A 16,789-nucleotide genomic window follows, 5' to 3' on the forward strand; every position below is an offset into this window, starting at 1 on the left:
AATGTATTTCAAGGAATAACTTGTGAAAATGTGCTAGGAATGTTTTCCTTGTCATTCATTTAAGACTTACAACCATATAGAGTCATGCTTATTTTCCCCATTTTATAGATAAGAAAACTGAGACTGGTAGTTTAGGTAATTGTCCAAAGTAAGTGGAAAGACTGAGATATAAATGCAGGAGGTCTGACTTTAAGACCAAAGCTCTTTCTACTCATTGTTAATGTAATCTTTATCCAGCATTTAAATTTCAATAATAACAAGAGAAATCAGACTAGCAAGGGCATGATAACTATGTTGTAAAGTTCCTTCCTTGTACATGCCAGGGTTTTCATGCCTTTGTGCCTTCACTTATGCTATTCCACTGTCTGGGACACACTGTCTCTACCCTTTCTCTGCCAAATTTATATTCATTCTGTAAGTTTGGCTCCAATGTTCACTCTTCCAGAATGTCTTCTCTACTCTATAAAAATAGAATAAACGCATCTCCATCTAGCATGCCTTGCAAGGCGTTGAAAATGCCTATTTATAGTAGACATACAAACATTCTTGTTTGCCTGACTGGTCCATAAGCTCTTTGAAGGCAAGAGCTATGTCCAATTTAGTTTTTATTTTTTGTTACTAACAGTTTTATTGAGACATAATTCATGTACCATTAAATTCACTCTTTTCAAGTGTACAGTTCAGTAGCTTTTAGTATATCCCCAGAGGTCTGCAACCATCAACACTGTCTAATTTTAGAACCCTTTTATTATCCTTATTATGGATTGAATTGTGTTCCCCTAAAATTCATATGTTGGTCTCAACCCCCAGTGCCTCAGAATGTAACTGTATTTGGAGATAAGGTCTTGAAAGAGTCGATTAAGTTAAAATGAGGTCAGCAGAGTGGGCCCTAATCCTATATGAGTGTTGTTCTTATAAGAAGAGGGAGAGACCAGGGACACGCTTGCACAAACACAGAAAGGCCATGTGAAAACAGAGCAAGGAGGTGGCCATCTACAAGCCAAGGAGAGCAGCCTCAGAAAAAAACCACCCTGCTGGCACCTTAATCTTGGACTTCGGGCCTCCAGAACATGAGAGAATAAATTTCTGTTATTCAAACCACCTAGTCTGTGGCATTTCATTATGGCAGCCCTGGAAAACTAACACAGTCCCCAAAGAAATCCCTTATCCATCAGCAGTCACTACCCATCCCCACTCTCCATAGCCCCTGGCAACCACTTTTCTTTCTGTGGGTTTGCCTGCTTGATATTTCATATAAGTTGAATCATAGAATATGTAGTCTTTTGTTGCTGTCTTCTTTCACTTAGCATATTGTTTCCAAGGTTTATCCACACTGTAGCATGTATCAGTATTTCATGGCTTCTCATGGCTAAATAATATTCTATTGTATGGATATACCATATTTTGTTTATCCACTTATCAGTTGATGGACATTTGGGTTGTTTCCACCTTTTGGTTATTATGAATAATGCTGCTGTAAACATTGATGCACAAGGTTTTGTGTGGATATATGTTTTTATGTCTTTTGGGTATGTACCTAGGAATGGAATCGCTAGGTCATACAGGTAATTTTATATCTGTAGTAAATTTCCTGGCTGGTGAGTTACTCTATGATTTCCTCAAGCTCCAGGATAATCATTTTTCAAATACTACTTTAATGTCACTCTCTTGCTAAAGATCTTACAGCTCTTGTATTCCCCATCAGACAAAACTTATTAAGCCTCAAGTTCAAGGTATTCTATCAACTGGACCCTATCTATCTGGACTGTATTAATCATTATTCCCAGACCTGACCCATCCACCTCCTCTATTCATGATCCTATCTCTGTATCCTTTTTCTTGCTTCTGTTCCCCACTCTGTCCCCTTCCTATCACATCTGAGAAAAGGACAGATGCCCTCCAAGAGTTGTCTTGTATTCAAGACTCAGAATTCAGGGCATAGAGAAGATGGTCCTGGAATGAACAATAGTCTGCTGAATTATCTTAATTAACCACAGACTAAGGGGCTTGGGTTAGATGACATAAAAGCTCCATTCAGGCTAGATACAGTGGCTCACAACTGTAATCCTAGCACTTTGCGAGGCCAAGGCAGAAGAATTGCTTAAGTCCAGGAGCTTCAGACGAGCCTGGGCAACATAGTGAGACCCCTCTCTATAAAAAGTAAAAAAATTAGCTGGGTGTGGTGGCATGTGGCTGTAGTCCCAGCTACTTGGGAGGCTGAGGCAGGAGGACTGCCTAACCCTAGGAGTTCGAGGCTGCAGTGAGCAGTGATTGTGCCACTGCACTCTAGCCTGGGCATCAGAGCAAAAGTCTGTCTCTTAAAAAAACAACAATAATAATTTTTTAAAACTTCATTCATAACTAAGATTCTCTGATTCTGTTGAGAGATTATCTTCATCAGCTGGGCCCACCCTGCCCTGAGATCCCTTTACTTCCATTTCTCTTGCCTAGCTTTATGTAGTTGGTTACAGTGAATGCCTGAGTCTCCTACTACAGCATTAGTGGGGATTGGTTGGAGCCTGGAACTGGCCAGAATAGAGGAGATGATGTGGTGGTTCCTTTCCTCCTTGACAGTCAGAGCTGTGGAGTCACATCTCTACTAGCACCATGACTTGTTTAATCAAGCTGTGGTGCTAAATCTCTAAAACACGATGCTGAGTGAAAGAAGCCAGATGAAAACAGTGCATACCATATGGTTCTATTTATTTAAAACGCTAGAAAAGACTTACCTATAGTGACAGAAGCATATCAGTATTTGCCTGGGTTTGGGGTGGAGGAGGATTAGAAGGAGCACAAGATAACTTTTTGAGGGTGTAGGAATGTTCTATATTTTATTTCTGGTGGTGGTTACCACAGTGTGTAAATTTGTCAAAACTATTAGAAATGTGTACTTCAAATGGGTATCTTTTATTGTCTATAAATTATTCTCCAACAAAGTTGGTTTCTTAAAGTCAGGCTACAGTAATGAGAGGGCAGCAGAGGAGAGAAAGTCTGCAAAGGCATTTTTAGCCTTTAACCTGGAAGGTTCTCTGGTTCAGATCACACGGTTGAATATCTTGTTTGGTGATCAGACTTCCAGGGATAATAGGAGCTGCCATGTACATCTATTCCCAAGTTACACAGCAATATGAAAATTACTCCACAACACTGTAGTTATACTGCTACACACATGTTCTGTCACCCTAAATCGTGTTCCTTGGTATGGGGAATGCTGTTGCCTAACAAGTTTTGTGTGCCTCAGCTCTTCCCCTAAAATGTAAGCTCCTAGAAGAGGGTTTTGGGTTTTATTTGTTGTTTGTTTTTTACTTGTTTTACTTGCTCTTTGGTGTCTAGTGTTACTAGTGCCCATTGAATTCATTCGTTATCAACTCAGTTATCTTTTGATTGAACATGGTGTATGCTACAGTCTGATGCCCTGGACTTAGAATTGGGTTCTGATGACATCAAGAATGAGGGGCCTCAAGAAGGCCACTGTGGTGGTAGCAGAGGCAGCACGATGGAGTTCCTAGGCCGCAGTGCCATGGGCCCCAGTGCCAGCGATGGCAGGGAGGTTGTCCTTAGTCTGGCCCTCCAGAAATCCTTGGTGAACCTGTGACCCACCCATTAAATTTATAATAAATTCCTTTTGGGCTCCGGTCAATATGCTAAGTCTTATTTTGTTGCTTGGATCCGAGAGACCTGATAAGATAACAGAAAGGAGAATACATATGTATTAGCAGTCTTTAAAGTAAATTACTTTGTGTAGAACTGGTGAAATCTTGTTTTCCCTTTCTCAGAGAAAAGCCAAGAGTAGGGAAATTAAACAGAAGTAGGAAAAACGTACACATTGTTCTTGAGAAGAGACTTTGTCATTTTAGATATAGCCAACACCGAGATACATTATCTGATCATAAGGCAGAATAAAAATTAGATGGGGTCTACCAAGTATAGAAATAGCATAACATCCCCAGAAAGACTACATCCTGCCCTACCTGCCCTACATTCTACCCAATGCAAGACTTCCTTCTGTGGCAGATGGGCCAGCTAAATTCAACTTGACACCACTTAATGAGGCAATGTCCTCCTGCCTGTGATTCTTGTCTGCTAGTCCCACTTCTGCAGTCTAGAACAGCATAGATCATGTTTACCTCTGAATACATTGAAGCTCTTCAGATGTTTAAAAAATCTTTAGTTAAGGCAATGGTACTCAAACTTCAGAGTGAAACAGGACCCCCAGAATCTTGTTTAAATGTAGATCTCTAGGCCTAAGCGTGGACAGTTTGATCTATAGCAGGTTTCAGCTGGGTTCTAGGAGTTGTAGGTGATTCTGCTACAAGTGATTTATGACTTTCATTTTTGAGTCCCTACAGTATGCCCAGTTCTGGATGGGGGACTGGGAATATAAAAACAAATAAATAGTTCTCCAAGGAAGATATACCATGGCCAATAAGCACATTAAAAACTACTCAACCTCTTTAGTTATCAGGGATATGCACATCAAAACCACAAGGAGACCACTTTACACATACTACATACTAGGAAAGCTAGAATCAAAAGGACAAATGATAAGTATCAGTGAGGATGAAGAGAAATTAAAACCCTCATACACTGCTGGTGGGAATGCAAAATGGTACAGCCACTTTGGAAAACAATCTGGGCAAAGATTAGACAGTCACATGTGATGCTGTTTACCAGTCTTCAGAATTATGAATGATATCTACCCAAGAAAAGGATATTTTCCATTTGATTTGCTAATTTTGGACACTGCCTAGATACTCAAGTGGAAATTCCTTTTAGATCTCTGAAAAAATGAGACTAGAAAAATTGATGAAAGATCAAAACTACAGATGTTAGCTTATGATCACTTGCTCTCAGGTAATAGGAAAACTTGGGAAAGTAAGTAGAGTGAATGTGAAACACACCTATACTTAATCCATCATCCTTCACCCCAGAGAATGTTTTGCCAGATAAACTTGAATTATTAGAAGGCTAGATAAATTGCCTCAATGAAAAAAGCAACCAGAGCCAGTTAACAAGGGCAAGACCAAGCATATTTTCTCTCACTAAAAATGGCCTCCAATACCTTTATGTTTAAAGCTCCATGTGAGGTTATACAGATCTGCTCAAATGAGATAACTTCACCCTTGCTCATTGTTTTTAGACCCTTAGAGTCAAAATAGTTCAATTATTCTGATTGCTACTGAACTATGCCATACATCCGTCTTTTAACAGGGGACACTTTAACTGCCCTCCCTCCCCATGACAATATCCATAATATTCTGTGTTCAAGGCCATAGAATTGGCATAGTACCTGTGCAGTCACATAGGGCCCAGTGCTTAAAAGAGACTCACACTTGGATTAATGCTCTGCTATCACTGGCTTGAAATTCTTAATAATTTTTTAACAAGGGACTATGCATTTTTCACTTTGTACTGTGCCCCACAAATTATATACCTGGTCCTGTCTGTGTTAGTCAAGTGTAAAACCTATTTATAATTGACTCCTGCTAAACTAACCAACCTCATTCTTGGTCACTGGATCAACTTTGCTTTTACATATTCCATTAAGTGGGGCAGGGCTCAGTTCTGTCAACCCTCTATGTGTCTGTCAATACAGTAAGTTCTCTGAAAGAGGTGCAAGATGGTGGTTGCAGATGGGGAAGTCAAGGAGGCTACAGAAAGACTTAAAAGAACTAAAACATCATCTGTCAATGCAAATGGAGTCAATTGTGTGCATACTTTGATACAAGTCCATTAAATGCATATACTTCACACTATGTAGATGGATCTTAATTTGGCTTCTTGAAAGGGCTATATGGAATAATTAAATGCATATATCTGCACATTTAAAGGGCATCAATGAATGGTGTGCCTCTGATGGGACTTTTACTACATGTTCAAAACCAGGTTTTATTTGTTATGGGTTACATTTCTAAAGTTCAGGAAAATATGAATATTGAGTCATAATAGTTTTACAGTAACATCAAAAATGTGTGTAAAACACAAAAATTAATGTACATATTTCCTCTTTATAACAACTTTATTGAGATATAATTTATATACCAAAAAACCTGCAAATTTAATGTATACAATTTGATGGGTTTGGGCATATGCATACACCATGCTACTATTACCATATACAATTTCTTTCTGTATTCTATTCTCCAGCTCCAGATAAAAGTACCTCAAAATAAAATTCATAGTAGTTTTGATTAGCTAAAACATATTTTCAAGGGAAACAAGAAGACTGATACTTCTCCATAACATAATTTCAAATGTATTTTCATTGTTCATTAACGGTTCTCCTGAACCAGAGATCAGTTACACCTTGTATTAAAAATTTTTTTAATCTTTCTTTTGAAGCCTCCTGATAGAACTACTGTAAAACCAGATGAAAAGATGCTTTTGAAGTACTTAATTTTTTCAAAAGAAAAAGTTAACACTATTGTTAATACATAAAATGGAAATTTTCTGGAATAGAAGTATTATTAGCTTTATGAAATTTTACTTCAATTTGGACCAGTTGCCTCTCCTCAGTTACCTCAGTTGTAACCAGGGATAATTCCTGTTACCCAGACAGACTTGTTTGTGAGGATGGGAGAGCTAATAGGTATGACTATCTTAGCAGCTAAAATTAGGGCTGATTTCCCTCTCTTGTCTATACTGTATTATGAATCTCTTAAGGGAACTGTGATATCTTGAGGCATAAAGATGATTGTAGTATGAATCTCTTAAGGGAACTGTGATATCTTGAGGCATAAAGAGATGAAGATAAGTCAATGGGTTGTATTTACATAAAATACAATGACATGCAGTATCTAGATATCACACCCACAGCTTTCTTTTAGTCCTCAGCCTAAAGGGGAGATTCCTCAATGTCCAAGCAGCTCTAATCTGGGGCTGGTATTGCTCTCTCTAAAACTGGAAGCCCAGGACAGGAGGGCTTGCTCCTGTGGCTGCATCCCTATAGACATAGAGGGCATCTGCTTTGACCCCTTTTGTTATCTTCTCTCAAGGCAGAAATGGCAGGCCCTTGAAGACACAACTGTACATCAGGATGCACAGAGCAAGTTTCTCTCTGTTCTCCACTAGAACCATAGAGAACAAGCTGGCAATGATTTCTGACCAATAGGGATATGACTTACAGGGAGTTTCAAACACTGTGTGTTTCTCTCACTAGAACATGTAGCATATCTTCTGGAAGAAGGCACTCTGATCTTGGGGTAACACTGTTAAGAATAAACGCTAGTCTGAACATCAGAATCATCAGCTCCCCAGGAGAAACCATTAATGAGAGTGTCTGGATGGTTTTCGGCCCCAAGTGGATTTCCCTGAGGACCTTCATATCTAACCGTGATAAGGGAAAAACACAGTGAGTGTGCTGACCCTTGCTAGAGGAATAAAATATCTTCAGGCACTGCATGAAGCTGAAATCTGGAAAACAGTCTCTCTGAAAACACCTAACTCCTAACATAGGCAAGGAGACCATGTCTACAAGGGGAGGGATGGGGCAACCATCTAGATCTCTCTATTCCAATTCCATAGCGCCCATTCATCCCAGTGTGAAATCTCTTCAGCAGAGCAGAAACACACAATGAGGCAGAGACAGACAGAACCAGCCCAGAGACCTGAAGGTGAAAGTCTTCACTGATCTTAAGGCAGTAAAATGAAGCCCTTCAAAAGAAAACCCAAGTACCATTTCTCCCCACCCTCATTCATGCCTTACTCCCCTATAAAATGGTTCCAACTCTCCAGAAAAAGGGAACTGATTAACACACAGTATACTTGGTCTCTTTGCACTATTGCTCAGACATAGAAACATAAACAAGTAAGAATACTGTATCCTTCTGCTACTGGAAAAACAAGAGTTTTAGTGGTAAATTTTGCTCCAAAATCTCTTCCAATGATGTTTCATTTTGGGTGTTTTTGTCAGACTAAATATTTACTGCTGTTTAATACCAAACGTAATATGAACTACCAAGTAGCATTTACCAGATACACACTCAACACTCCTTATCCTCTTTCCTTATTTTTATTTCATGATGATTATTATTTTTAAAGACAGTCTCACTCTGCTGCTCAGGTTGGAGTGCAGTGGTGCAATCATAGTTTGCTGTAGCCTCAAACTTCTGGGCTCAAGTGATCCTTTCACCTCAGCCTCTCCAGTAACTAGGACTACAGGCATATGCCACCACATCCTGATTTTGTTTTTGGTAGAGCTGGGGTCCTACTATGTTGCCCAGGCTGGTCTCAAACTCCTGGTCTCAAACAATCCTCCCATGTCAGCCTCCCAAAGTGCTAAGAATACAGGAGTGAGCCACCATGCCTGGCCCCTTATTTTTATCTATAGCCTTTAATCACATTTTAGTATATTATATATTTGTATTTATTGTCTATTTCCTTCCAAAGCCTCACTAGACTGTCCCCTCCCTGAGAACAGAGACTTTGTTTTGTTCACTGTCTGAAACAGTGCCTGACATTGTCAGCAATCTATCCATTGACCAAAGACTGAATGAAGACATTCACGTTGTAGCTTACTTATAGTAAACACTACTTCCTAATTTTTACAGACTAAATGATTCTATTGCATTAAGCACTTGGCTGATATAAACTGCATCTCTATTTTTTACTGCAGGACCTGAAGAGATAGATAGGTCTTCAAATCAAAGTGACCCCCTTCCTGCCTGAGGAACACAGCAAGACATCAAGGCTCTCCTGCCCCAGGGGTGCCATGGTCTAGACAGTTTATTAAGACGTCAGCCTTGCTTGCCTGAGGCTAGTCCTTCTGCTACATCTGGAAAGAAAGGTGAAGCAAGCTCGCCTTTGGATCAGAAAAAACGAAAAAGCAGGGTGAAAAAACTGCCAAACTGTACCTTAGAAGGGTAATTTCAAACCTTGGTTTCACCAACTAAGGTACAACCATCAACCTAAATGATAAAACCCCTCCCTTGGCCATCTTCAGCAATTCCATATCTATCAGGTACATTTATTTATTTATTTAGAGACAGGCTGTCACCCAGGCTGGAGTGCAATGGCACAATCTAGGCTCACTGCAACCTCTGCATCCCAGGCTCAAACGATCTTCCCACCTCAGCCTCCCAAGTAGCTGGGACTACAGGCATGTGCCACCATGCCTGGCTAATTTTTTTATTTTTTTCGTAGAGACAGGGTTTCACCATAATGGCCAGGCTGCTCTCCACCTCCTGGGCTCAAGCGATCCACCCACCTCAGCCTCCCAAAATGCTGGGATTACAGGCATGAGCCATGCTCCCCCTCCATCATCAGGTAAGTTGAGACATCCTTCACTGGAAGAACCTCCACTCCCTGCAGTTCCTCTAGATTTAGCATCTGCGTCAGGACTTATGTCTCTTTTTCTCAGGCCTGCAGATTTATGAGGGGCTTCAAATGTTGACTTTTTTTTTTTCTTTGAGACAAGGTCTGGTTCTGTCACCCAGACCAGAATGGCATGAGCTCAGCTCACTGCAACCTCTGCCTCCTAAGCTTAATCCTCCCACCTCAGCCCCCAGAGTAGCTGGGACCACACCCGGCTAATTTTTGTATATTTTGTAGAGATGCGGTTTCGCCATGTTGCCCAGGCTGGTCTCAAACCCCTGGATTCAACCAATCCACCAGCCTTGGCCTCCCAAAGTGCTGGGATTACAGGCATGAGCCACCCTGCCTGGCCAAATGTTGACTCTTAATAAGAGTTCTAAACCAGGTTACACCCTCTGTCCCTAAGACACATTGACAGCTTGGAAAGATGTTCACCACAACTTTAAATGTGTGTCCCATTTCTGGGCCACCCCAAGTCTAATGCACTAGGAATTAAAATTTATAATAATCTTGTCAGTTGTGTAATCACATTGTATTGCATTTTGGTATGTTAATTTTTTGTCAAATGTAAATATTTAAAGCATATCCCATTTTTGTTGTCCTGTGTTACACAGTCTTATCCTTAAATAGACTTCAAAAGAATGGAAGTGGCTCAGATCCCTCTCAACTTCTAAGAGACCCTGATCTCTCATCCCATTGGCCGTTCTAATAGAGTTATTGGCATTCACATCCTATTTTTAGCCCAAATGTCAGTTCCTGGAGTACAAAGGCGGTGGCTGCTTCAGATGCTTCAGACTGAAACTGCTCTTTACCATTCTCATGGACATTGGAGAGTTAAGTTTGGTTAAATTGATGGCTTTTTCTTTCAAAAAAGAAAGAATACACATATACCTCTGTGTACACACAAGCTAGGAAACATCAATCTAATACATGGACAGCAAGAAAAACCAGATCTAGCTCATGCCAGTTACAACGGTCTGTGAAGACAGAAAGATTTCTTCAGATTTACTTCTTAGCCAATTTGTGCTTTTCCTAGGGAGAAATTAAAAGTTTGTTAAATACCTATGTTTAGCCTTTTATTAGTTTAGCCAGTGAAATTAAAGTACTGGTAGACTGTAATTAAATTAAGACATTTTGGACCTTGAATTAATGCTGCCATTGGAAATGCTGACATGTCTTAATAGTTGGTCTGCATGTTACATTACCACCATCTACTGTTCATAATGGTCAATTTTTAAATAATGACTTTTATTCTTATTTCCCTCAGTGAATCTTTTGTAAATGTAAATATCACATATGCTTGTGACCACTAATTTGAATACAGGGCCCATGGTATCCAACATGGGTAGTATTTCCCAATTAGGGCTCCTTGGTACATTAATGCTAATAAGAGTGTCGGGGGCGGGGGCGGGAAAGAGGAGTTCAGTAGTCAAACTTGTTTTGGAAATGCTGCTTGCTACATCCAGGCTTAAAAAGTTACAATTTACCCCAGCAAATTTAAGGATCTGAAGAATTATTCAGTAAAGAAACTGGTTCAGTGTTGTGGAACCCAGTGTTTTCCAAGCTTGTATAATCATGGAAATCTTTTTAGGTAAACCACCTATTAATATTTTTCAAGACATCAGAGTTTGGTGCTGTAGGGCTTTAGGTCAGAGGGTACTGAGCCTATTCCAAAAACTCTTAGCTACAAGTGTTTCATTCTATCAAATGCCAACAAGAAAACTAGACAATTTTACAACAGAATTTCTGCTCATAAATAATTTGCCACCAGGTTTACACTTTTCTTATACTACCTTCAAGAAACATACGGTGGCAAGGTAACACTGTTGTCACTATCACTTCACAGCAGTTATTTCTGAAAGTGAAACATCATCCCACCAGTAGGCCTTAATAACAAGTTTACGGCAGAACTTCTCAAATGTTGCCAGCAAAACACCCCTGATAGTAAAGAAGGATAAATTCAAACCCCTGGGAAGAGACTGCCAAAAACAGCACATTTCTGAAATGTTATGTTTTGTCTTATAAAAATTCATGCAAGAAATAGTGGCATGTTTGTGAAATGACAAATGTTCAGGGTTATCCACTGCAGTGATATTTTTAATAAGAAAAGATTTAATATAACCCAAATGCGCATGAACAGGAAAATGGTTAAATAAATTATACTACAACCATACCATGGAACATGCTATTGAGCTGTTTAAAAAAAAGAAGAATGGGGAAATGTTCTACACACTAACATGGAAATATCTCCAAGATATTGTGTCATATAAAAAAAGCAAAAAAAAAACCAGAAGTGTGTAATATGCTAGCTTCTATCAGAAAGGTGAAAAATAAGAATCTATATTCTTAAGTTGCTAATGTGTGCATAAAGCAATTCTAAAAGGATCCAGAAGTAACTCTTAACAGTGGTTACCTTCTGGGGAAGAGGATGAGGACTCAAAAAAATGGAGAGAAGGATGAGGAGAAACTCGAAACTTGATCTTTTGATGTTTTTTGAGCCATGTGAATGTGTAACCTATTAAAAATTATATTATAAAGTCAAAAATCATGCAAATGTTTTACTCTACTCCATGACATATTCAAATTTGTCTGAAGAGTTTAAGAAGCAGGGCATAACTACTCTGGAGGCTGAGGAGGGAGGATCACTTGAAACCAGGAGTCTGAGACCAGGAGTTTGAGACCAGACTGGACAACATTGAGACCCTGTATCAAAAAAAATTTTTTTAATATATATTTTTAAAGATTTTTAAAATTACCTATATATTTTCACAACAGTACAACTAAATCCATATTTAAACTCTGATTGGTAGGTTATCTGAGATATATAGGGTCTTGTGTGAAAGGTATTGGTTTAGGCCATTTAAAAGTTGCTTAAACATTTAGCCTTCATTCCATTTGGTAAATCAACATCAATACAAAAAATATCTGGAATCTCTACTAAAAAATACTTGTTTGACAGTTTGGGATTTTTATCTATAGGCCTGGGTATTTTAGACCTGGCAATATTAACCCCACGGTCCCAGGACTCATGCTCAAAATTAGTACTAACTTATTTTGGAAGTAACTACAGAGAAAATGCCACAACACTGAAATGACAACCCAAAATGTGGAGTGTCACAGAGTTATGTACACTCCTCAGTGCCAGAGTGTCCAACGGAAAGCCAACTGGTTGGGAGGCAAGAAACCTCAATGGCAAACCTTCTGCTTTATACTCTAATGTAAATGGAATTAAAACTCTCCAAGTATTTTCAAAATATTGTTTAAAGCTTGTTGATTATTTTTAAAATTAAGCAGTCTGGCTTCAGCCAAACAATTTTCCACTACATTTCCCAAATTTTAAAGAAGTAGGCTCCATTTGGTTATACTACATTTTTTGGAGGCAGGGTCTCACTCTGTCGCCTAGGATGGGATGCAGTGGTGCAATTCTAGATCACTGCAGCCTTGACCACCTCAGGTGCTAAGGCAATACTCCCACCTCAGCCTTCCGAGTAGCTGGGACAGACTACAGGCATGCGCCACCATGCCCGCTAATTTTTTTATTATTATTTGTAAAGACAGAGTCTCCCAATGTTGCCCAGTCTGGTCTGGAATTCCTGGGTTCAAGCGATCCTCCTGCCTTAGCCTCCCAAAGTGTTGGGATTACAGGCATGAGCCACCATGCCTGGCCTTATACTTTCAGAGAACTTTTACTAAAATGCTTTCTATATATGTGGAAAATATATGGCATTTTTATATGGTCTAATAAATAAAATATAACTCAGATATAACTGATGAAACAAGCAAATGCAATATATTAGTGTCATAAAATGTACTAAAGGTTCCTGCATTTTATTCCAGAAAAAGATACTCTAGGTGTAAGTTTTATGTCCTTGTCTACCTCCTAAGAATGATTTAATAAACCAACGGTGTCATAAAAGTCTCCTACATTCTTTCAAATTGAAATTTTATTTCTAGGTATAAATGAGGCCAGAATTAAAAAGACAAACAGCATGAATAGATGAACCGTGCAGCACGACCAGTAGGGAGTCATTTGTTACCGCTTTCTTTGATTCCGATCCCATCTCAGAAGGCTGTTCTCTGTGGAATCCCTTCAGAGAAACAAACAGGCAGCGGGGACCACAAGGGCTTAAAACTCTACTGCAATCTCCTGATGATCTGTTGGATATTCATAAGTGGCAAAATGATTCCACCTTTAGGTTTTATTTCAGTTGTAATAAAGAATTATGAATAATTGATCGCTAGGTAATAAATTATTCAGGTAGGCATGCAGTTTCCAAGGAATCCTGGAGTGAGTCTGGTTAATGGCAAAGCAGGAGCTTGAGGCAGCTGCTGAGGGGACACCCCCACATTAACCTCACACTGCAAAGGCATGGGTAGTTAGTGCCTCTCAGTGTGGGCTTTTCAATAGGGGCCATATTAATGCTTTTTGATTTTTTTTTTTTTTTTGGACTGAAACATCATACATATTTTCCCAATCTAAACAAAATTTCGTTGACGTTAGTGTTGTCACAAGCAACAATTTTTTTAATTGTTTTTGTAATTTATCACGTATAGTTAAAAGTATTCATAGATATATAGTTTAACAAACAAAAAATCCTCAGAAGATCTCTACTTTTAGAAAATGCAGTTTGAACAATATCTGGCAAATTTGGAGGATCATATATTATTGTTATAAATGAGGCAATATAGGAAATAAAAACACAAAACTGACATCTTGGTTCTGCATAGTTTATCTGACAAACTCTTGAAATAGATAGTTTAGTAGAAAATACACATTTTACAACACCAAGTAACACATATGGGTTAAAGTGGGCTTAACATGCCACTGATGGACACTCAAATTAAGCTGTTTGTGTGACATAAGTACAAATACCAATTAAAGAAATGACAAATAATTTTTTAAATTGTCATCTAAAAGCAAGAAGAGTCCCAAAATAAATGATGTAGAGAGTGACGATACAAGTGGGCTAAGTCTTAGGATAAAATTTTCATTCTTAAACTCCATACCACTAGGACATATACCGCCTAACCACTGCTGTTTTCACGGGACTAGCAACCATCAATCATCTCCTTGCTAATTGGTATAAAAACTGCACAGAAATTATGTATCTGAAATTGGGTCTCTAAATTCGTCTCTAGATTCTACATAGAACATAATCATGCTGAGTCCATACCATGAGGTTCATTTGTTATTTTACATGGATTTATGCCTTTAATCTACATGGAATGTATAACCAGAGAAAATTTAAAATGTGTTTTAGAACCAAAATACTAAACTAGCGAAACTTTTAGCTAACTACAACCAAAAAGCAATCATTGTTATTGTATGTACTATTAATTAGAAAAGGCTATACTAGTTCAAGCCTTAGGTTCAGGAAGTCAAAATGGACACCAAGTCTTCTGCAGGTGGAGCAAGTCAGCAGGCAGCTATCCTCCTTACAGTGCTTCCGTACACAGGTGCCAGCGTCTCAATGCAAAAGCTCAGAAGAGAAGCTGCAAGGTCAGGAGGGCTCTACTCCTTAGGCTGAAGTGACATGTAAATGATGCATCATTCCACTCAGAAGTTACTAGCCAGGACATTAGAAAAAGAAATGGCGGATAGGAGGCAGGACTAACTTGCAGCTCCCATTCAGACAGAGAGAGCAGCGTGTGAAGACTCACATAGAGAACTTTTGCTCCAAGAACTACCACAGGAACATACCAGGAAAGCGAGAGGATCCACAGATCCTTTGAAGGAAGCGGATTGCTGCTGCAGGCACCTGGAGACAGCCAAAACACTCTGAGTGCCCAAAGTGTGAAAGAGGGATCGTTTGCCCCCAAACACACACCCTCACTGGGGAACCTGATGGTCCAGATCACAGAAGAAGGATCTGACCTTACCTGGAGCTGAGACAAATTTAGAGAGCCAAGTGAAATACAGGTGTAGAAGAAGCAGCAGGAAGAGCCCTGTGGGCACTCTTGGTCCCCAGGGAGGCCGTTTCTGACTTTGTCTCACAAGGGTCCTTGGGGAGGGCTGCCAGAGGAACTGGGAAAAGACCACAGGGAGAAGGAAACTTACAGCTGAACTTTGTAACATTTTGACCAAACGCAGTTTCCTGGATAGAACCCGGGGGAGGGGGCGAATAGGGAGTGCAGACACAGCAGAGAAGCTGCGGCAGGTGGGGAAACACAGAACCTGAAAGTCCTGCATGCTTTCTCAGCAGGGAGGCTGGTAGCCTGGGGAAAGTTCCCAGCTCTGTTCACCCGCTGCCTGGAAATAAACTCAGTGCTATTGAGAGGGCAAGGTAGGAATAAGACTGGCCTTTTGGGATACGTGGGAGCTGCATGAGGCCTGTTTTCTCCCACTTCCCTGGTGACCTGCATGATGCAGCAGAGGCAGCCATAATACCTCTGGAAACATAATCCCACTGGCCTGAGAACCACACCCACATACCCCACAGCAGCCACAGCAAGCCCCACCCAAGAAGAGTCTGAGCTCAGATACACCTAACCTTGCCCCAACCTGATGGTCTTTCTCTACCTGCCCTGGTAGCTGAAGACAAAGGACATAATCTCCTGGGAGCTCTATGGCCCCACCTACCACCTGATCCTTCCTATACTACCACAGTTGATGCTCTCTTGAAAGTGCCACCTCCTGGCTGGAGGCCAACCAACATAAAACTAGCACAATGAACAAAACTACAACCAAGGACCCTCAGAGTCCACTTCACTCCCCTGCCACCTCCACTGGAGCAGGTGCTGGGATCCATGGCTGAGAGACTGAAGACGGTTCACATCACAGGATGCTGTGCAGACACTCCCCACTAGCAGTCCAGAGCCCAGTAGCTCTGCTGGGTGGTTGGATCCAGAAGAGAAATAACAACCACTGCAGGTCAGCTCTCAGGAAACCACATCCCTAGGGGAAACGGGAGAGCACCACATCAAGGGAGCACCCTCATGAGACAAAAGAATCTAAACAGCAGTCCTTGAGCCCCAGATCGTTTCTCTGACATAGTCTACTCAAAGGAGAAGGAACCAGAAAAACAATATGGTAATATGAAAAAACAAGGTGAACACCCCCAAAAGATCACACTAACTCACCAGCAATAGATCTGAACCAAGAAGAAATCTCTGAATTGCCAGAAAAAGAATTCAGGAGGTCAATTATTAGCTAATCAAGAAGGCACCAGAGAAAGGTGAAGTCTAACTCAATGAAATCAAAAAATGATACAAGATATGAAAAGAAAAAACTTTGGTGAAATAGAATACATAAAAAGCGATAACTTCTGGAAATGAAGGACACACTTAGAGAAATGCAAAATGCACTGAAAAGTCTCAGCAACAGAATCGACAAGTAGAAGAAAAAACTTCAGTCCTTGAAAACAAGACTTTCAAATTAATCCAATCTGAAAAAGGCAAAGAAAAAAGAATTTTTAAAAAAAGCCTCCAAGAGGTTTGAGATTATGCTAAACAACCAAACCAAAGAATAACTGGTATT

The 16,789-nt window shown here is 39.9% G+C and overlaps 1 protein-coding gene across 29 annotated transcripts in view; it reads right to left on the bottom strand.

Annotated features, from left to right (window-relative positions):
• Positions 1-16,789, bottom strand: part of NEK11 (NIMA related kinase 11) — a 327,824-nt gene that overhangs the window by 284,452 nt on the left and 26,583 nt on the right. The window contains exons 1-4 of one of the 29 annotated variants that reach the window (XM_063610747.1): positions 14,753-15,991; positions 13,350-13,467; positions 11,726-11,827; positions 10,204-10,344 (exon numbers count right to left, since the gene is read on the bottom strand). The exons of 26 other annotated variants lie outside the window; for them this stretch is intronic. The gene's annotated coding sequence lies outside the window, so the exon portion shown is untranslated. Of the gene's footprint in view, positions 1-10,203; positions 10,345-11,725; positions 11,828-13,349; positions 13,468-14,752; positions 15,992-16,789 lie in introns of those variants that run through there. 2 more of the 29 variants (XM_063610748.1, XM_063610749.1) reach the window with 2 other exon arrangements.

The sequence above is a fragment of the Symphalangus syndactylus genome, chromosome 10 (assembly GCF_028878055.3).
Source record: "Symphalangus syndactylus isolate Jambi chromosome 10, NHGRI_mSymSyn1-v2.1_pri, whole genome shotgun sequence".
Lineage (NCBI taxonomy): Eukaryota > Metazoa > Chordata > Mammalia > Primates > Hylobatidae > Symphalangus > Symphalangus syndactylus.